Source organism: Pseudophryne corroboree, chromosome 3 (genome assembly GCF_028390025.1).
Source record: "Pseudophryne corroboree isolate aPseCor3 chromosome 3, aPseCor3.hap2, whole genome shotgun sequence".
In the NCBI taxonomy this organism is placed as follows: Eukaryota; Metazoa; Chordata; class Amphibia; order Anura; family Myobatrachidae; genus Pseudophryne; species Pseudophryne corroboree.
The window spans coordinates 580,839,425-580,862,183 of NC_086446.1; positions in this window are offsets into that span (position 1 = coordinate 580,839,425).

Genomic DNA, 22,759 nt, shown 5'->3' on the forward strand with positions numbered 1-22,759 from the left:
CTCAATGATGGGAAAACGTACTTGAAACTAAAGACTGATCCCACCAATAGGATTGCTAAGGCTTTACAAGATATGAGCATGAAAGCTTTGGAAATTAAAGTCATAACAAAGAAGGAATTTGACTATTTAAACATATCTGAGCCATCTATTCCTACTATGTATGTTCTCCCTAAGATTCATAAGGACCCCCTCCACCCACCAGGCAGGCCAATTGTTTCGGGCTGCAATAGCCTAATGAGCAATTTATCTGTCATGGTTGATTACCATCTACAACCTTTGGTACAGAAAACAAGGGCTTTTCTGAAAGATACTGGAGATACGTTGAGGAGGATTAGTCAATATAAATGGGAAGAAGGTGATTTTCTGTGCACAGCAGATGTGTGTATGTTGTATACAATAATTGACCTTGAGAAGGGACTGACTGGAGTTTCCTATTTTTTGAATGCCAGTACCCTTAGTACTCCAATGAAGGGTTTTATTTTAGATAGTATAAAATTTATTTTGTTGAACAAATATTTTTTCTTTGATGGTACCTTCTATCTACAGAGGGTGGGCACTGCCATGGGCACCAGGTTCGCCCCCAGCTACGCGAATTTGTTCATGGCATACTGGGAAGAACATCAGGTATGGCATGATGGCGAGCTGGTGGCGGGCCTGGTGTCCTGGCAGCGCTATATAGATGACATTTTGTTCATATGGCGGGGTGATGAAGAGTCACTCGATGCTTTTTGTGAAGGTTTGAATCACAATGATATGGCAATTCAATTATTATTTAATAAGAGTCAGAAGGAAGTTTCCTTCTTGGATTTGAGTGTGTATATCTCTGATGGCCAGGTTAATACTAAAACCTATAGAAAGGATACCGACTCTAATAGCTTCATTGAGAGAATGAGTCAGCACCATGCAAACTGGTTGGATGGGATTCCGTTCAGCCAGTTTGCAAGGATAAAAAGAAATTGCATGGACATACAGATATGTGATCAACAATTGGATGAAATGTCTACACTTTTCTCAAAGAAAGGGTATTCTGACAATCTTTTGGATAAGGCACGATCCAAAGTGGCTAGAATAGAGAGAGAGATACGTTATTAAAAATCAATAACAATCCTAAACCCCCGGATGAGCGATTTAAGTGGGCGTTCATTAGCCAATATAATAAATCCTTCAAAAGTATAGAGCGAGTGTTTAGGGGTAATTGGAATATATTGAAACAGGATTCAGTTTTGGGCCCGATGCTGCCTGAGAAACCACTTTTCATTTATAGGAGAGCTCCGTCACTTAAAAATCAGCTAGTAAGAAGCAGCATGGAAAATAACCCTAGACAAAGTATCAGAACGAAAGGTTTACAACACTGCGGTGATTGTTTGATGTGTAGGACTGTAAATTCATCTCTACGAAAAGTAACAGAATTTACAGTGAATGGTCAATCCTATCCAATAAGGGAGTTCATAACATGCCACTCCAAAAATGTTGTATACATTTTGGAGTGTGCATGTGGACTTTTTTATGTTGGGAAAACAGGGAGATGTGTTAGGGTTAGATGGGCCGAGCACATCTATAATATTCACAAGGGTTTGGATACCCATACAGTTTCATCTCACTTTAAAAAAGTAGACGAGTCAAAAGAATGATTTTTGAAATCATTCTGTGGAATTCAGATGATTCTCCCAAAATGGCGAATTAGAGATGTGCAGAAAAGGTTGTCACAAGTAGAAAACAGATGGATTCACCACTTGAATACTCTTACACCGAGGGGTTTAAACGGTGAATTTGAATTACAATGTTTCCTGACATAAATTCCTCTCATTTACTTATTTTTCACTATCTCTTTTATTTATTGTTTTGATTTTTTATGTGGAAAGTGTATTTGTGATCCCCGGAATTATAAATATTTTTATATGTTAATTTTGTTTTTATTATATCTTTTATGGTCATAATGATGGACACTGTGTGGACTAAAAACTCTGGGACAATGCTGCTATTTGTTTCATGGACCCTTCTACTGGTATTATTGATGGTAATACTCCCAATTAAGATGTTTTCGATGAAGTCCGTTGCTGGAACGCAAATACAGCGACTTCCGGCCGCCCTTTAGCCGCATCTGGAACGCAAATACAGGAACTTCCAGAAATTAGTGAACCGCATGATGAACTTCCGCTTCCGGCGGCGACGCTCCCCGGGGCGGGAGCAGTTCTTTGCCGCAAGTGTTTTCAGCTGCTACCCCTCGTTAAGAGGGTTTAAATACTCATGCTTTAGACCCCACAGCCATGCTTCTGACAAAGGACGAATCCCGTCCGAAACGCATTAAGCGTGGCTGTTTTATTTACCTGGACTCCTGCACTCATCTACCTGCTGTAAGGGTGAACTGTCTAATGGTGTGGCGGTGGGCATCTGGAGCTCATTTACCCTTTCACCGGACATCTGATGCCATTTGATTCCCCAAGAAAGATCTCAGCGATGGTGATGTGTCATATGGAGATCATGATATGCTGTTTTTAAATTGTTTTTCTGTACGTGCAACCTGTAAAAATTAAATGTGTCTCATTTTAAAGGCTTGCTACACTAGGGAGGTCATTCCGAGTTGTTCGCTCGCAAGGCGATTTTAGCAGAGTTGCTCACGCTAAGCCGCCGCCTACTGGGAGTGAATCTTAGCATCTTAAAATTGCGAACGACGTATTCGCAATTTTGCGATTACAAACTTCTTAGCAGTTTCAGAGTAGCTTCAGACTTACTCGGCATCTGCGATCAGTTCAGTGCTTGTCGTTCCTGGTTTGACGTCACAAACACACCCAGCGTTCGCCCAGACACTCCCCCGTTTCTCCAGCCACTCCTGCGTTTTTTCCGGAAACGGTAGCGTTTTTTCCCACACGCCCATAAAACGGCCTGTTTCCGCCCAGTAACACCCATTTCCTGTCAATCACATTACGATCGCCTGAGCGAAGAAAAAGCCGTGAGTAAAAATCCTAACTTCATAGCAAATTTACTTGGCGCAGTCGCAGTGCGGACATTGCGCATGCGCACTAAGCGGAAAATCGCTGCGATGCGATGAAATTTACCGAGCGAACAACTCGGAATGAGGGCCTATATTTGTGTTTTCTTATAAGTGTCTCCAGCTATTGTCCTTGCAAGAGGATTAGGAGGCATTTATATTCATTCTTTTAGATTCTGTGTTGGCCATGGCACAAATGATCACTGCTGATTTTCCCTGAGAAGGAAGAATCCTTGTGTGACCATTTGTTTGTGATTGCATCCTATAAGGAGCATAAAGGACATCTCAGTTTCTTTTTATGGTGAATCAACCTTTTATATATAATTTTCACATGGGTGATATCTAACATGGTTACTGGAGAGCGCTACTACTAATGTACATTTCTTTTCCTCATGTATATCTGTAAGTGTGTTATTGGATGCACACTTGTGTATATGGGGGGTAATTCCAAGTTGATCACAGCAGGAATTTTGTTAGCAGTTGGGCAAAACCATGTGCACTGCAGGGGAGGCAGATTTAACATGTGCAGAGAGAGTTAGATTTGGGTGTGGTGTGTTCAATCTGCAATCTAATTTGCAGTGTCAAATAAAGCAGCCAGTATTTACCCTGCACAGAAACAAAATAACCCACCCAAATCTAACTCTCTCTGCACATGTTAAATCTGCCTCCCCTGCAGTGCACATGGTTTTGCCCAACTGCTAACAAAATTCCTGCTGCGATCAACTTGGAATTACCCCCATTGTGTAGCTGCACTACTGTTTGATTGCGCACTGTATTTTGAAGTTTTCTCCCCAGATGGACATAAATTACATTATATTGTCGGACCATCCTCACGTCTTGATAGCCCTGACTCTACATATGTGCCAGACAGATCGTATTTGGTGATTCTCTCATTAATTGGCTCATTCGAAAGATTTCAAGTCATATCTCATTTATCATTAGACAAACTATTTTGACAATAACTTAAGAGTATTGGGATCATCCTATTTTTTGGGATGCCTCTAAGGCAGTTATGAGAGGCCATATTGAGAGTTTACTCCAGTGATTTTCAACCTTTTTTTTACTTGCGGCACACCGAACAATATTTTAAAATTGCCAAGGCACACCATCAGTTCCCCACAGAAAAAAAACAAAACACACACATTGGCCCTCACAGTAAAAAAAATCCACACATACATTGGCCTATACAGAAAAAACAATCACATTGCACCCCACATAAATCCTGTTGCTCCCCACATGAATTATTCACATTGTTCACCCCCATAAATCCATAAATTCTTATTCTCCCCACATAAATCCTATTGTTCCCCACAGGAGAAATAAAATAAATATTATTATCAGCTGTCCTCCTCCCTGTCCCTCAGTGGCGGGGATTGTTCATTGTGGAGTTCTGTGAATACTGAGCAGCTGGCGGTCGGGCAGGTGTGGATGTGGGTTGGCAAGGAAAGCTGTGTATGCATGTGGGAACTGGAAGATGTGTATGCAGGCAGGTGGGCTGGTGGGTGGTGAGACGCAGCGGCCGTGACCTCTGATATCACACCATTTTCAAGGCATAGGTCACGGCCGGAACACGACTGATCCTCTAAGAGCCCGGGCCAACAATTCACTCTGAAGGTGCAGGAAGCTTCTCTGGCTCAGCGGCACACCTTGCAACTAGTCGCGGCACACTAGTGTGCCACGGCACACTGGTTGAAAAAGCCTGGTTTAGTCTCTCGCAGAGAAAAAGAGGCTAAAGCAAAATATAATACACTAAAAAAAAAGAGGCAGTAATTAACTAGGAATGCTCCAAAACATCTTTTATATTTTGACATGGATGGCTGTGTCTGCGTAATTCCTTAATGTGAAGTTAAGTGGAAGCTATACAGAACTGGGTGGCAAGCATTGCAGATATTTTTGGGATTTTCCAATTATTACAGGTGATGCATGCAGTTTTCTTTATTAAAGTAGCATCTCTCACAGTCAAAATAAAAAGGTAATGGATGTCATTAAATGGTATGTTGAAGCAATAGATGCTTTAGCCAAGTTAAATCATTTCAGTTCCGATTTTGTGTCTCCTGATCTTGGTTTTGCATTTATTGTAAGTAGAAGTGGAAGCATCCAAAGTGTCTGCAGAAAACATCCAGTCCCTGGTTAATGGTAAAGACAACAAATTATATCCCTCTGCATTCTTCTCACAAACATTTTTGATGCTGAAATTGATTACTATGTGGGAAACAGGGTATTTGTGTTATTAAAAGGGCTTTTTAGGAATGGTGGCATTGTTTGTAGAGTTCTAAACAATGCATCACAGTACAGGTTGAGTCTCCCATATCCAAAATGTTTGGGAAGATAAGTATTTTGGATACTGCATTTTTCCCAAGTCTAAGTACGAAATGCATTTATGCTTCATATACACCTAATACGCACAGCCTGAAGGTAATGTTATACAATATTTTTATCCATTTTGTGCATCGTTCAAAGTTTGTGTACATTGAATTATCAGAAAGTAAAGGTGTCACTATTTCATTTGCAATTAAAAAAAAATCTGTATTTTGTAATTTTGGATCTGGGAGACCCATAACATCATAATCATAAAGATCTATTGCATATTGAAATTGCCAAAAGACTCAAAAATAGACAAGCCCAGTGGGCATCGTATCTCTTAACAAAATTAACTTGGCCCTCACTTATCTGTATTATTGAAGAATGCATCTTCTAACAAACCTGAAGAGCAACCGTGTTGTAAGAAATACATGAGGGGATGACCTCAGATCATTCTGGTATCCGGAAATCTGTTAAGCCGTTTGAGAGTTGTAAAAACATGTCATGTGTGCTCAATGTAAGAGTAGTTGGAGTCAATCTGAGGGCCTCACTATATAGGTCGTGGTAGACAGGTAAACCAAGAGGGTCCATTTTATTCATTTGCCAGGCATTCCCACAGCAAATGATTAGCATCATTATTTCCTCTCCCAAGTACACGCTTTTTTAACTGGCCTTGGAATCTATTTCCATTAAAGGTTGGTGGCACCAACTCCACTGTGCCACCTTCCCTTTCCCTCCACTTTGGCATAGTGGCCAAAGTGGTCATTTTAATGGACAACTTGCTGTTGCCCACTAAACTTCTCCTTCTCTTCACCTTTCCACCTTTAGGGATGTTTCCCTTATCGGGCTCTGATTTACTGGCTACTAAGGAAGTCGCTTTATTCTTTTCTGGGTGTTTGTGACACCTGACATTAACCAACTCTGGACTGGGGAAGGTTTTTAAGTTCACTCTGGGCCTAGTAGTCACCCTGGCCCTCACTGGTCTTGGCCTATATGGACAATTCCACCTTTTATGACCAAGCTCTTGGCACCGGTAACACCTAGTCTCTGCCCTGACTTTAATTGTTCTGAGGTCATTGTCCAACTTTGCCCCCACCCTTTCCCTCAGAATGAGGCACTGGTCCCGAGTCTCAGAAAGTCCTTTCATTTGTTGAACTTTTAGTGCTTCCTTCAGTCTTTGCAGCTTTAGTAACATTTCCTTCATTAACGTGACTGCTTCGTCCTCCGATCTCCCATCTTTGACCCTAGTCACCGACTCATGCCGTTCTATGACTGGCACATAACCCATTTTGAGTCTCTTGACCAGGTCTCTTATTCGACTCTGTAGTTTAGGAATCTCCGTCACCTTTTCTTTTAGCTGCCTGTTACTTAGGGCCAGCTTTTGGAACTCTCCCCTTAAATCTTCCAGCTCTCGTGTCTCATATAGAGAACTCTCCCTGGGTAGAGCAACCTCAGAAGTGGGACTCTGCACCGATTCCTCTGAGACAGGTTCTTGCTCCTTACTTAGTGTGTCCTTTAAGAACTGTCCCAGTTCAGCAATTGGATCTTGAGCCTCCTGTGGTGGATCATGATGGGGTGCAACAACCCCAAGATCGAAATCTTGCACCTTATCGTCCACATACACAAGTGGAACTCCTTCAGAAGCAGGTTCCCGGATGATTTCGAAAGTAGACTCCTGTATTGCAACTAGCTTAGCCATGACTAGCTCACGTTGGTGAGACACCTCCAAAGGTACGGTCTTTGTCTGTGATTCGTCAGAGAAAGTCTCACATGTGCACTGGATGTCCAGATCCTGGGTTTCCAAGACCTCAACAGAAGCAATCTCCAGCTCAGATCTTCCTGTTCCCTTGAGTAGTCATCAAATTGCCATCTGTCCAGGTAGATTCCTGGGGTTCATCATTCTGACAGAGATCCAGCAGATTAGAGGATTCTTGTTTTGGAGGTGGATGATCACTTGACATCAAGTAAACCTCTCCCAGCTCCATTAACACTTCCTCCTCACTCCCTGTCAACTGAGGAGCAGCCGGGCATCCCACATCCTCATCTCGTGTCTCCATAAACACATCTTCTGTGAGCTCCTGTGGCTGCCATGCTCCATCTTGAACAGATTCTACTGAACTCAGGGCTTTGTTCCACTCTTCACCCAAGCTACTACGACATTCTTTTTCCGGAGAATGAGGTGGTGCTGCTTCGGAGGAACTTCTCACTGCCATCCTAGGGGTTAACAACAAAACACTGCCATCTGATGTGGCTCTCTCTTGCTGCTTGCAAAATTCCCGTGGATTTTCTGTGTGCTGCGCAATAATGGCTGCAGCTTCCTCCATGCTCTGGAATGGCAATACCAACTGAATGGACATTAGTGCCTGTAAATGCTCTACCTCTGAGGAAGGGCCCTCATTTCCACTTTCCAGGCAGATGGCCTTACTAGTGGCATAGCAGGGAGCCTTCCGGGCCTTAGGCACTGGCAGCTCTGGCTCAAAATTCCTGTTCCTTCTGGCTGGAACAGGGAATCCAGTATAGCCGGGTTCCAATACAGTATGGTACCATTCTTCCGCAGCCTGCACCCCAGTTGGCATCATTTCACCCGATGATGGCATCTCCACTTCGGCTGATAATGTCTCTGACCCAACCTTCGGCATAATGTCTTCAGCAATTGGTGTAGCTACGCCTGTGTCTGAACTGAAACTAGGCATAGCCAATGGTTTTAGCTTAGAAACCTCCTCCTGAAGCTCCGCCAAGTCTTGCAACAGAGCCTTATTGGCCAGCACCAAACTCCCATATCGTGTCTGGTCACAGGAGATTTCCTCTAATCGTCCTTGGCTATGTACTACATAGTTTTCAGATCTGGGTTTAACCTTTGCCAAGGTTTTCTGCAACTCTGACACCTGGCCTGAGAGCTTGGCAATCTCTTCTCTACTCCTTCCCAATTTGGCCAGAGAGTCAGACAAAAGAGATTCCTTCTCCTCCAGCTTTTGTGTTAAGGTGTTCACCTGCTCTTGAAGGAAATCACATTTTTCCTTAAGCTCTTCTAGCTCCTGGTCCTTTAACTGGTCATTGCTTTCAAGGTCACTTATCGTGTGACACCAAAAAAAAGGTTCCATGCTAAAATCTTTCCCAAGATCTGGATTACTCCCCAATAAGCTCTCCACTTCACTCTCCAGCTGTGGAGCTTTAATAGGGTCACATAAGTTCCTGACCTGAGGTGTTAGAGCTGTCACCCCCTTTTTTTATCATGAATTGTCTTTTTGTTACCCATTTGAAGAGACAATTCAGAATATGCTGTATATCTGAAAATCTTTATTCACTCTGTTACCTTTGAAAACTGTAAGTGAAAGGGAAAATAAAAATTCCTTTTTTCTTTTAGCACAGATTAAGCTTTTAACAAAGCACTGAAATGTAGCATGTACATAGTGGTTCCAAATACCTTACACTAGTAGTGCAAATAAACAACTTCTCCCTTCAGGCTCTTAAAACTAAAACTCAGGGATTGCTGGGACACATAGTGCCACAAAATTTCTCTATTTAAATAGAACCACATTTATAAAAGGTTTCAACTTTGCTTGATTGGTCTTAATGAGCTAATTAACAGAGACACCAGACTCCCATTACCAGATTTTGCAGGCACAGGTAAAAATAAGCTTGGAAAAGAAATTCAGTCATAAATTATCAGCTGCTTGCAACCCCTTAGAGCAAATCAACACAGCTACTTTCAATGAATGGTGCAAAGCAGATAAGACAGAACAGGCCATGTACCCTGTTTAACCTCTTTGCTGCCAATGCAAACCCCTGCACCACAAACAAACACATTCAGTTTAAACAAAACATATAATTATTTTTACCCTGTGGGGTTGGTTTTTACTTTTAACCACTACTCACAACACCCTTGGTCTGGTACTGATGCCCATGAGTTCAGCTTGGTCTGGAGTTCGCTGGTATGTGTGCTGCTACCTTGCGGCTGTTGGGTCCTCTGCCACGTGTGACACGACTAGCAGAAGGGCCCCATGTTCAGGCGCCATTTGTAACAGGAGACTTGCTAGAATGTGCTCTGCTACAAAAATCCACCAACGACCGACTCCAGGCTTGTGCAAAAACAACAAATACCTTTTATTCAGGTAGCTCAAAAACAAAGATATACATAAAACAAATATCACTGTCTTCAGTATAAACTACCAGGGAGGTTAGGCCCTGTCTCACTCCCACTTACTTAATAAGGAACCCTTCAGGTCCCGGCATCCTGACACTAGCGGCCCAGCCCTCCGGATCCCACTGTCCCTAGCAGGCCTATCACCTGGACACTAACTGCCTTCAGGAGCCCTGACTCATGGGAGAGACTCTGCTTTAAACCCAGCACCCAGGTGCTGGCTGATGAAGCAGCTTCTTTGGCTAAGAAGCCTATAAGACCTGCTCTGGGCCAAATGGATGGGAAGCCATTCCATCCACACTTCCCATCCACCCCAGTACCCTGTGTGTAGCTCACAGGTGGCAAAGTACCTCTCCTGTCACAATATAGACACACACACAGCCCCATATAGAAACACACACAACCCCATATACTGTATATACACACATAAAGCCCCATATACACACACAGCCCCATATACACACACAAACACCCACACACACAACCCCATGTATATATACATACACACACAGCCCCTTGTGTATATACACACACAGCCCCATATATATATATATATATATATATATATATATATATATATATATATAAAATAGCAGAAACCTAGGCGCTTCAGTACAGATGTGCAGTGTTAAATTGTTGTGAGTAACACTCCTTAGCTCTTTTAAGAGTAGCTGCTCATAATACAGAATAAATGTAAGGTGTACACTTAAAAACAAAGATAAGTAGTGGAGAAAATAAGCGCTTGGGAGTGCAATAACGAGTTTTAAAAGGGGAAACAAAATCAGGTGGGTATAGTTAAAACCAAGAGCACTTATCTGGTTTTATAAGAATTTCCAACGATTGTTGATCATTTGAGATTCACATGTAAAGAAAAAACATAGCAAAGCATAGTGTGTACTGTTTTCACAAATAAATGTCATTTAGCAGTAAATGGCAGTGAATTAGGGAACCCTGCTTATTCCCAATTATATCAATTTGATAGCCCAGACATTTTTAAAGGTAAACATAATAACAATTTAATATAAAAGACATACAAATGGCTACACTAAAAACGTACAAGATAAAAAGGTATATTGAGGCTTATCTGTCCATCTAAAAAGGACTCAGCAGCAGACTGTCCCGATACATATAAAATAGCCAGAATACATGCGTACAGGAGTTTAAAAGTTCAAATGGATGGGAAGCCATTCCATCCACACTTCCCATCCACCCCAGTACCCTGTGTGTAGCTTACAGGTGGCAAAGTACCTCTCCTGCCACAATATACACACACACACACACACAGCCCCATAAACACACACACAGCCCCATGTATATACACACACAGCCCCATATAGAAACACACACAACCCCATATACTGTATATACACACATAAAGCCCCATATACACACACAGCCCCATATACACACACAAACACCCACACACACAACCCCATGTATATATACATACACACAGACCCTTGTGTATATACACACACACAGCCCAATGTATATATATATATATACAAACACACACACACACACACACACACACACACACACACACACAGTCCCATATAGACACACACACAACCCCATGTATATACACACATACAACCCCCTGTATATACACACACACAGCTCCATATAGGACACACACACACCCATGTATATATATACACACACACAGCCCCATAGAGACACACACAGCTCATGTTCCTAACACCACAGCCAATGATGCTGCTCCTCACCAATAGAAGAGGCATCTTCTGACAGCAGCTCCCGAGTCCCGACTTCAAGCTGAGCCTCTGAGGCAGGGGTGGGGATAGAGCTGGCAGGAGACGAGCGAGCAGGGCTGTGAGGAGGCGGGCGCATTGCCTGACACACTGCTGGCAAACCCCGCCTTCCCCTACTGAAATTATGGAGTGCGTTGCTATACACTGTGGTGCTGATCAGAGTCCTCTTGCACTGCGCACAGAGGCTGGAGCTCAGCAGAGGCAATGGAATTGGTCTGGCCGGGTGCCCTCTTCAGAGCTGGAGCCCGGCGGCGACTGACTCCATTGCCTCCTGAACTTACGCCACTGCCCTCGGAGCTGTAGACAGGCCAAAGGGTAACGCCTGGAACTGGTAGTGATCATTCAGCAGGGTGAACCTCAGATATGTAGGCCTGATGAGGAGGCCAAATTGGGATATGGAGGTAGACTGCCTTGATATCCAGGGACACTAGGAATTCCAGATGTTCCAGGCCTGCGATCACTGCTCTCAAAGATTCCTTCTTGAATTTGAAAATCTTTAGGTATGGATTCAAGGACATCAGATTCAAAACTGGCCTCACAGACCTGTCTGGTTTTGGCACAACGAACAGACTGGAGCAGTAACCTTGTCCTTGCTGTTGCAGGGGTACTGGAACAATGACTTGGGACCGGACCAACTTTGTGATGGCCTGTAGTATTATAACACGCATATTTTCCAAAGCTGGTAAGCTTGATTTGAAAAATCGTTGGGGAGGAGCACCGTCGAACTCCAGCTTTTAACCATGAGAAATAAGGTCCCTTACCCAGGCGTCCTGGCAGGAACTTTCCCAGATGTGACTGAAGTGACGTAACCAGGCTCCCACCTCGAGATCCTCCCGGGGTGGGCGGCCACCATCATGCTGAGAGTTTTGCGGAAGCTGAAGTGGTGCTCTGTTCTTGAGATCCGGCAATGGATGGTTTCTTAGGTTTACCCCTGGTGCCTCTAGCTGCATTTGATGCACCTCTGGTCCTAGATCAAAATCTGGTGGACCGAAAGGACTGAGTAGACGGTCCCGGGTAGGTACATCTAGCAGATGGAGTCCCCAAGGGAAGAAACGCGGATTTCCCAGCAGTAACTTTGGAGATCCATGCCTTTCACCTGTAAAGGGCAGAGATTCCACATTGCATTTGGAGTCAGCGTCTGCAATCCACTGACGCAACCATATGGCTCTGTGTGCTGACTCAGCCATAGCAGTGGTCCTAGCATTAATATTGCCAATCTCTTTTAGGGAGTCACAGAGGACTGCCGTGTCCTGAATGTGTTTTAGGAAATTACCGTAGTAACCAGGGTCATGTCACCCGAGAGACCCTCCTGAATTTGAGTAGCCCAGGAGTGAATTGCATGTGTCATCCAGCAACCTGCAACGACCAGTCTTTGAGATACCCCTGCAGCAATGTAGATAGATTTCAGTGTGGTCTCAATTTTTCTATCCCCCGGGTCCTTTACTGTAAAGGAGCCCGGAGCTGGGAGCACCGCTTTCTTAGAGAGGCGAGAGACTGAAACGTCTACAGCCGGAGATTCTTCCCAGAACTTTCTGCCCTCAGGGGCAAAGGGGAATGTATGCAAAAAACATTTTGACACCTACAGATGGGTCCACGGTTATCTTGGCTAGTTTGCTGCACCTAGGCACAACATGGTTTATTAACATAAACCCATCATCTATTGTTCTCAGCTGCAATACAATACAGAGAACAATACAGCAGGGGATTAAATCCGACTGCCCAGTCTCAGTTAATCCTATTAAAGGTCAAGATAAACATGGACCCATCTGTAATATTTCTTATCTGGATTTTTCCAGGCTATCTTAAATAAATCATCTAATTCTTTAGAATCAGGAAATGTGACAGTCAGTTTGTCTTGAGCGAAGAAAAACGACTGCTGATTTGCAGCGTCCTCTAGGGGGAGCTTTAGCACATCCCCTATAGCTAAAATGAGGGGTTCAATACCCTGTGTAGGAGTGGAATCCCCACCTATGGGATCCACATCATTCCCATCATCAGTATCTGATAGAAGTGCAGGGAAAGCACATTTATGTGGACCTGCAGTAGAGAAGGGGGAATGGGGAACATCAGCTCTGGCACCCAGATCTGCTACTGCTTGTTGCAGTTCTTGTGTTTTGTGGGCATTTGCAGTGAGCTGAGATGACATATCAGACATCATAGTTTTGATTGCACCCAGCCAGGATGGTTCGTGACCCTCCCCCACATTCTCCTCAACATTTTTGTGAGGACTGACTACACTGTTCACATGAAATGGAACCAGATGAGAGTGGGGAGAACCTGGTGTTACAGACACTGCATAACTTGTGTTTTACCATGGTGAAAAGTAACACACAATACACATACAACACAGACAATTACAATGCAAGCCTGACCTACTGTATGTGAGAGGAGACACAGATGAAGAGAAGGCACCAGCACACCCACACCAGAGAGCCCCAGTGAGGCTGCCAGCGTTTAATTCAGTGAAACACTGTTTATTTTAAAAACCCAATTTTCCTTTAGAAATGTGTAATGTGCACAATTTTAGCGGCTCTCTCCCAAGCTACACCCTGTACCAGTGATCCAGCGTGTGTCAGCGTCTGGAGGAGCTGTGTGAGACGCATTTAAAATGCGTTCCACCAAGGTTATTAGTGCCAGTATTCACTGTTACACATCTTTTTGGTAAAAGGTGAAAATATAAGCCACATTTATGTTATGAATAAGGGGTTAATGTTTAGATTAGAGGCGATTTGCCTCAATATATCACTTTCACAACAAAACTTTATAATTTATTTGCTAATTGGTAGGGAGGAAAAAAGTCACCTACACTGGGGTTTATATTCCCCACACTTTTCACCCACCTCATTCTGCTAATGAACTTTGACAGACACACATAAGGCTATTGTAAGTACCTAGTGGTTGTAGTTGTTTTTATTGCTCCCATATATAGTATTTGTGTTTTATATATATATATATATATATATATATATATATATATATATATATATATATATATATATATATATACATATATACATATACACTGGTCAAAAAAATAAAGGGAACATTTAAACAACACATCCTAGATCTGAATTAATGAAATATTCTTATTAAATACTTTGTTCTTTACATAGTTGAATGTGCTGACAACAAAATCACACAAAAATGATCAATGGAAATCAAATTTATTAACCCATGGAGTCACACTCAAAATTAAAGTGGAAAAACACACTACAGGCTGATCCAACTTTGATGTAATGTCCTTAAAATAAGTCAAAATGAGGCTCAGTAGTGTGTGTGGCCTCCACGTGCCTGTATGACCTCCCTACAACGCCTGGGCATGCTCCTGATGAGGTGGCGGATGGTCTCCTGAGGGATCTTCTCCCAGACCTGTACTAACGCATCCGCCAACTCCTGGACAGTCTGTGGTGCAACGTGGCATTGATGGATGGAGCGAGACATGATGTCCCAGATGTGCTCAATTGGATTCAGGTCTGGGGAACGGGCGGGCCAGTCCATAGCATCAATGCCTTCGTCTTGCAGGAACTGCTGACACACTCCACCACATGAGGTCTAGCATTGTCTTGCATTAGGAGGAACCCAGGGCCAACCGCATCAGCATATGGTCTCAGAAGGGGTCTGAGGATCTCATCTCGGTACCTAATGGTAGTCAGGCTACCTCTGGCAAGCACATGGAGGGCTGTGCGGCCCCCCAAAGAAATGCCACCCCACACCATTACTGACCCACTGCCAAGCCGGTCATGCTGGAGGATGTTGCAGGCAGCAGAACGTTCTCCTTGGCGTCTCCAGACTCTGTCACGTCTGTCACATGTGCTCAGTGAGAACCTGCTTTCATCTGTGAAGAGCACAGGGCGCCAGTGGCAAATTTGCCAATCTTGGTGTTCTCTGGCAAATGCCAAACGTCCTGCACGGTGTTGGGCTGTAAGCACAACCCCCACCTGTGGACGTCGGGCCCTCATACCACCCTCATGGAGTCTGTTTCTGATCATTTGAGTAGACACATGCACATTTGTGGCTTGCAGGAGGTCATTTTTCAGGGCTCTGGCAGTGCTCCTCCTGTTCCTCCTTGCACAAAGGCGGAGGTAGCGGTCCTGCTGCTGGGTTGTTGCCCTCCTACGGCCTCCTCCACGTCTCCTGATGTACTGGCCTGTCTCCTGGTAGTGCCTCCATGCTCTGGACACTACGCTGACAGACACAGCAAACCTTCTTGCCACAGCTCACATTGATGTGCCATCAGAACATCCACCTACAGAACAACTCCTTTATTGGGGGTGTCTTGCTAATTGCCTATAATTTCCACCTGTTGTCTATTCCATTTGCACAACAGCATGTGAAATTGATTGTCAATCAGTGTTGCTTCCTAAGTGGACAGTTTGATTTCACAGAAGTGTGATTGACTTGGAGTTATATTGTGTTGTTTAAGTGTTCCCTTTATTTTTTTGAGCAGTGTATATGTCCCTCCAATGCCCGGCATGAGTGTATGTATATATATATATATATATATATATATATATATATATATATATATATATATATATATATGTACACACATTGTTACACGCACCTTACCTATATCAAATATGGGTTGCGCCAGTCCCTTACTTTGCCAGGGGTGCTCGGACCCCTAGATACACCCCTGAGTACCGGGTAAGGTTCCCAGGAGATGCATGGATATGAAGGCAAGGTATGTCCAAAATTCTGCCAACACATTTTGAGTTCTCATAGACTCTTCTTCAGGGCTGTACGGGACAGAAAAATCATGGAGTCGAGGGATGGGGAAAAATTTCTCCTAACCTGGATTCCAAAAATTTAAGGTCCGTACACATTAGACGATGTCGCTCTGTGAGCGACGTCGTCTAATGTTTCCCCTCCTGGGCCGGCCGGTCGGCGGATGCCTGTACACACAGGGGGTAATTCTGAGTTGATCGCAGCAGCAAGTTTGTCAGCAATTGGGCAAAACCATGTGCACTGCAGGGGGGGCAGATATAACATTTGCAGAGAGAGTTAGATTTGGGTGGGTTATATTGTTTCTGTGCAGGGTAAATACAGGCTGCTTTATTTTTACACTGCAATTTAGATTTCAGATTGAACACACCACACCCAAATCTAACTCTCTCTGCACATGTTATGTCTGCCCCTCCTGCAGTGCACATGGGCCCTCATTCCGAGTTGTTCGCTCGCTAGCTGCTTTTAGCAGCATTGCACACGCTAAGCCGCCGCCTACTGGGAGTGAATCTTAGCTTAGCAGAATTGCGAACGAAAGATTCTCAAAATTGCGAATAGAAATTTCTAAGCAGTTTCTGAGTAGCTAGACACTTACTCTGCCACTGCGATCAGTTCAGTCAGTTTCGTTCCTGGTTTGACGTCACAAACACACCCAGCGTTCGCCCAGACACTCCCCCGTTTCTTCAGCCACTCCCGCGTTTTTCACAGAAACGGCAGCGTTTTTTCATACACTCCCATAAAACGGCCAGTTTCCGCCCAGAAACACCCACTTCCTGTCAATCACACTACGATCACCAGAACGAAGAAAAAACCTTGTAATGCCGTGAGTAAAATACCAAACTTCTTAGCAAATTTACTTGGCGCAGTCGCAGTGCGAACATTGCACATGCGCAATTAGCGGAAAATCGCTGCGATGCAAAGAAAATTACCGAGCGAACAACTCGGAATGAGGGCCATGGTTTTGCCCAACTGCTAAAAAATTTGCTGCTGCGATCAACTCGGAATTACCCCCACTGAGCGATATGACCGCTCATATCGCTCAGTGACATCACGCCTCCACCAGCCCTGCATGCAGGTCGTGGACAACAGTCCAGATCCTGCATGCATGCACTGGCGACAGCGACTATCATTGCCGACCCACGGTGCCGCGCATCGGTCGTCGTTGGCGGCATACACACTTGCCAATAAAATGAGCGCCGCCGCTCAGGGAGGGGGAAAATGAGCAACGTTGCTCATTTTATCGACAAGTGTATATGGGCCTTAAGTAGCATCCAAATTAGAAAGAGGGTGGACGATAGGACACTTTACTACTTATTATTTTGGTGATCAGCAGACAATATCACCAGTCAATATGATATGACCACTTAGAAGTTATTTTCTGGTGATCACCAGACAATATTACTATGCGCTACAGAAAAAAAACTTTTCAATGTAAGGACAGAAGGATGCTACATGCCCCTGCACTCTATATTTTTACATATACATGTGTGGGCATTCACATTAGAAAACTAGGAGCCCCCTCTTCCAAGTGATGTAACTCCTTAGCAGCTATTGTCGGTTGATCACCAGACTATATCACCCTCTGGTGCGTAAAAATAATATTTTTCATAGAAGAGAGGTGGGCACATTTTACCCTGTTACCTACGTAATGAGGCAGTACGGATGGTGTAATGGTTAGCATTACTGCCTCACAGCACTGAGGTCATGGTTTCGATTCCCACCATGGCATTCACTGTGTGGAGTTTGTATATTCTCCCCGTACTTGCGTGGGTTTCCTCCCACAATCAAAAAAAAAATGGTAGGCTAATTGGCTCCCAACAAAATTAACCATAGCATGAATGTCTGCGGGTACATGTGATAGGGAATATAGATTGTAAGCTCCACTGGCGCAGGGACTGATGGGAATGGGCAAATATTCTCTGTAAAGCTCTGCGGAATATGTCTGCGCTATATAAATAACTGGTAATAAATAATACTGAGTCAAACACACCCTTTTTAGATGTTGGTTACATTTTATTTGATGTGTTAGAGTAAACGTACGATTAACAGAATTTTCTGAAAATAGTCTCCTGAAAAAAAGAAGCTTTCACTTGTTGGAATATGACGACCGCAAATGTTGAAAAATGGCCTCAGGCCAGGGGTGAGGAAATCCTCAGTGGCAAGGACAATATCAGCCTGATTCAGAGCTTACTGCAATTCTGTCTGCATACAGATGCTGTGATTTTAGCATACTGCTTGACCTTGAAGGAAAATAGAGTTTATGAAGAGTTGATAAATGGATGGGTAGGGAAAAGATATAGCTGTGACAAAATGAATTTTTAGCAATTTATTAGAAACTGTGATCCCATAGATGCTTATAACATGTAGCCAAAATACCAGGTTGTCTTTTATCATGGAGACTTCAGCATATATATAGTATTCAGAATATACTGGGTTCTGAGCACAAAACGGATAATATATTTTACCCATGGAGTTAGAATGCCCGAGACTTCGAGTCACCTCTCTAAGCTCAAGCCTTGTGCTGGCCATATTCCACGCATCAGAATGTATATCTTACATGTGCCTTTATTTATCAATGAGTGATAAATTTCACTGTGAGTGATAATTTGCACCAGCCAATCCGCTCTTGTTATTTTTCAAACCCATCCTGTGATATGGAAATTAGAAGCTGATTCGCTGGTGCAATTTATCACTCACAGTGAAATTTTTCACTCATTGATAAATAAGGGCAATGGTGTGATGTGATTTGTTCATTCAGTTAATCTGCATTTTATGATGATTTTATAGAATGTATATGTAAACAAGATTGGGAGTCAGTTGTTCATTCTTGAACTGCTGCATGATGTCTCGATTGGAAAGCTTTCACTAAAATACATTAGTTTTGCACTTCAAACATAATTTTGTGACCCTGTTACTGGAATGAGAATTCCTTATCACTGCTCGTGTCAGTGCCTGCTTACACAACTTAGGACTGCTACACACTAGAACGATCCGACGGGACTCTGCATCGGCAAGTGCATACACACTTGCACGATGCAGGGGGTAATGTTGTGATGTAGGATGGCGTACATGATATCTTCTGGTTGGCCGGGCAGTACGGAAGATATTACATGTAACCGTGGAAGTGTGCAAATCGGGCATACACACTGAACGATTTGTTGTTACGATTTGGCTGGAAATTACATATCGTTAGAGCATGTAAGAGGCAATTCAGAGTCATACGGATCTCATTCAGATCTCCACTTGCAACTAAGCGGGTGTTCCTGGGTGGCAATGGGTAGTTTACAACTGGTATAAGTGTGCTGTGGGCATGTCTTGTGACTCTGCATAGACTCATCTCTCTGAACCGGCTGCTTTCAGTTGGATCTCTTGCACCAAGGATGAAACTGGTACAAATGCATACTGATGACGACGACAAAAGTTTCTGCAGGTGGATGGATGGAGCAGGGTTTTTGCATAGATGCATCTAACTCTTAATATAGGTGGAAATCCGCATTTATTTTCTGAACAAATATAATGGAAACTTTATTTGCAAATTCTGAACCATTGGCCTAATTCAGACCTGATCGTAGATGTGCTAAATTTAGCACATCTACGATCAGTCTTCAGACATGCGGGGGATCACCCAGCACAGAGCTAGTCCGCCCCGCATGTCAGGCCCGACTCCCCCCCCCCCCCACACACAAGCAGGGCCGTCTTTTCGTATGGGCTCAATGGGCTCTTGCCCAAGGGCCCCAGGAGTAAAAGGGCCCTAGGCTGATAGCTGAGGGTCCCCTCTTTCCAGGGGTACCAGATTTTTGAAAATCGGCCCTGGGGAACCGGAGATATCCGACTTCAAAGCAGTGGTCCCCATCCAAGCCTGTTAATTGTTCTTCCCAGACAGATATCTCGGGTTCTGTCTGACTTAGAGTTTTTCTGAGGATAGACTCCAAAAGCTGAGACTCTCCCCTTTCAGTCGACACTGGCAGCTTGTCACTATGTCCAGAACCAGAGATATCAGCCTTCAAGCAGCTGGTCCATGCTGCAATTCCACACGCCTAATATGTAGTTTTATATTTTTGTTGGTGGATTGCTCTGGCTCCTAAACTCTGATCCCCAAGTCCCCAGAACCTCCTGAAAGGTGGGACTCTCTAGTTTTTTTTTATCCCATTAAAGCTAAGAAATCTATTTCCAGGAACTGGAGATATCTGCATTAAAGCAAGCTGCCTTGACCCCCGGAAAATGATGAATATTAAGCCCACACCCCTCTCCTGCGTATTAAACACCCCCTACCACCCTGGAAGTCATGTACCTTAGCCCCTTCATTCAGCACAATGTCCCCTTCTACAGTTTAGTGTTCTCCTTCCCGCCCCATCTGTGCAATAAAGAAGTAATTAGCAGAAATTATTTATCCAGGTCCTACATGCTGAGCAAAAATAAGAATTTACTCACCGGTAATTCTATTTCTCGTAGTCCGTAGTGGATGCTGGGGACTCCGTAAGGACCATGGGGAATAGACGGGCTCCGCAGGAGACTGGGCACTCTATAAAAAGATTTAGGACTATCTGGTGTGCACTGGCTCCTCCCCCTATGACCCTCCTCCAAGCCTCAGTTAGGAACGGTGCCCGGAAGAGCTGACACAATAAGGAAGGATTTTTGAATCCCGGGTAAGACTCATACCAGCCACACCAATCACACCATGTAACACGTGATAGGAACCCCGGTTAACAGTATGATAACAAATGGAGCCTCTGAAGAGATGGCTCACAACAAAACCCGATATTTGTAACAATAACTATGTACAGGTATTGCAGACAATCCGCACTTGGGATGGGCGCCCAGCATCCACTACGGACTACGAGAAATAGAATTACCGGTGAGTAAATTCTTATTTTCTCTGACGTCCTAGTGGATGCTGGGGACTCCGTAAGGACCATGGGGATTATACCAAAGTTCCCAAACGGGCGGGAGAGTGCGGATGACTCTGCAGCACCAAATTAGAGAATTCCAGGTCCTCCTCAGCCAGGGTATCAAATTTGTAGAATTTTGAAAACGTGTTTGCCCCCGACCAAGTAGCTGCTCGGCAAAGTTGTAAAGCCGAGACCCCTCGGGCAGCCGCCCAAGATGAGCCCACCTTCCGTGTGGAATGGGCTTTTACAGATTTTGGCTGCGGTAAGCCTACCGCAGAATGCGCCAGCTGAATAGTGCTACAAATCCAGCGCGCAATAGACTGCTTAGAAGCAGGAGCACCCAGCTTGGTGGGTGCATACAGGATAAACAGCGAGTCAGTCTTTCTGACTCCAGCCGTCCTGGAAATATAAATTTTTAGGGCCCTGACTACGTCCAGCAACTTGGAATCCTCCAAGTCCCTAGTAGCCGCAGGCACCACAATAGGTTGGTTCAAGTGAAAAGCTGAGACCACCTTTGGGAGAAACTGAGGACGAGTCCTCAATTTTGCCCTATCCATATGGAAAATCAGATAAGGGCTTTTACAAGACAAAGCCGCCAATTCTGAAACCCGCCTGGCCAACGCCAGGGCCAACAACATGACCACTTTCCACGTGAGATATTTTAAATCCACAGTCTTAAGTGGTTCGAACCAATGTGATTTCAGGAATGCCAAAACCACATTGAGATCCCAAGGTGCCACTGGGGGCACAAAAGGAGGCTGAATATGCAGTACTCCTTTGACAAAAGTCTGAACTTCAGGCAGTGAAGCCAGTTCTTTTTGGAAGAAAATCGACAGAGCCGAAATCTGGACCTTTATGGACCCCAATTTGAGGCCCAACGTCACCCCTGCTTGCAGGAAGTGCAGGGATCGACCCAGTTGAAATTCCTCCGTCGGGCCTTCATGGCCTCACACCAAGCAACATATTTTCGCCAAATGCGGTGATAATGTCTTGCGGTGACATCCTTCCTGGCTTTGATCAGGGTAGGGATGACTTCCTCCGGAATACCCTTTTCCTTCAGGATCCGGTGTTCAACCGCCATGCCGTCAAACGCAGCCGCGGAGCCGCGGTAAGTCTTGGAACAGACAGGGTCCCTGCTGCAGCAGGTCTTGTCTGAGCGGCAGAGGCCAAGGGTCCTCTGTAAGCATCTCTTGAAGTTCCGGGTACCAAGCTCTTCTTGGCCAATCCGGAACCACGAGTATGGTTTTCACTCCTCGCCTTCTTATTATTCTCAGTACCTTGGGTATGAGAGGTAGAGGAGGAAACACATAAACCGACTGGTACACCCATGGTGTCACTAGAGCGTCCACCGCTATCGCCTGAGGGTCTCTTGACCGGGCGCAATATCTTTTCAACTTCTTGTTGAGGCGGGACGCCATCATGTCTACCTGTGGTTTTTCCCACCGGTTGACCAGCATTTGGAAGACTTCTGGATGAAGTCCCCATTCTCCCGGGTGGAGGTCGTGCCTGCTGAGGAAGTCTGCTTCCCAGTTGTCCACTCCCGGAATGAACACTGCCGTCAGTGCTAACACATGATTCTCTGCCCATCTGAGAATCCTTGTGGCTTCTGCCATCGCCATCCTGCTTCTCGTGCCGCCCTGTCTGTTTACATGGGCGACCGCCGTGATGTTGTCTGACTGGATCATTACCGGCTGGTTTTGAAGCAGGGGTCTTGCCTGGCTTAGGGCATTGTAAATGGCCCTTAGCTCCAGGATATTTATGTGAAGAGAAATCTCCTGATTTGACCACAGTCCTTGGAAATTTCTTCCCTTTGTGACTGCCCCCCCAGCCCCGAAGGCTGGCATCCGTGGTCACCAGGACCCAGTCCTGTATTCCGAATCTGCGGCCCTCTAGTAGATGAGCCCTCTGCAGCCACCACAGCAGCGACACCCTGGTTCTG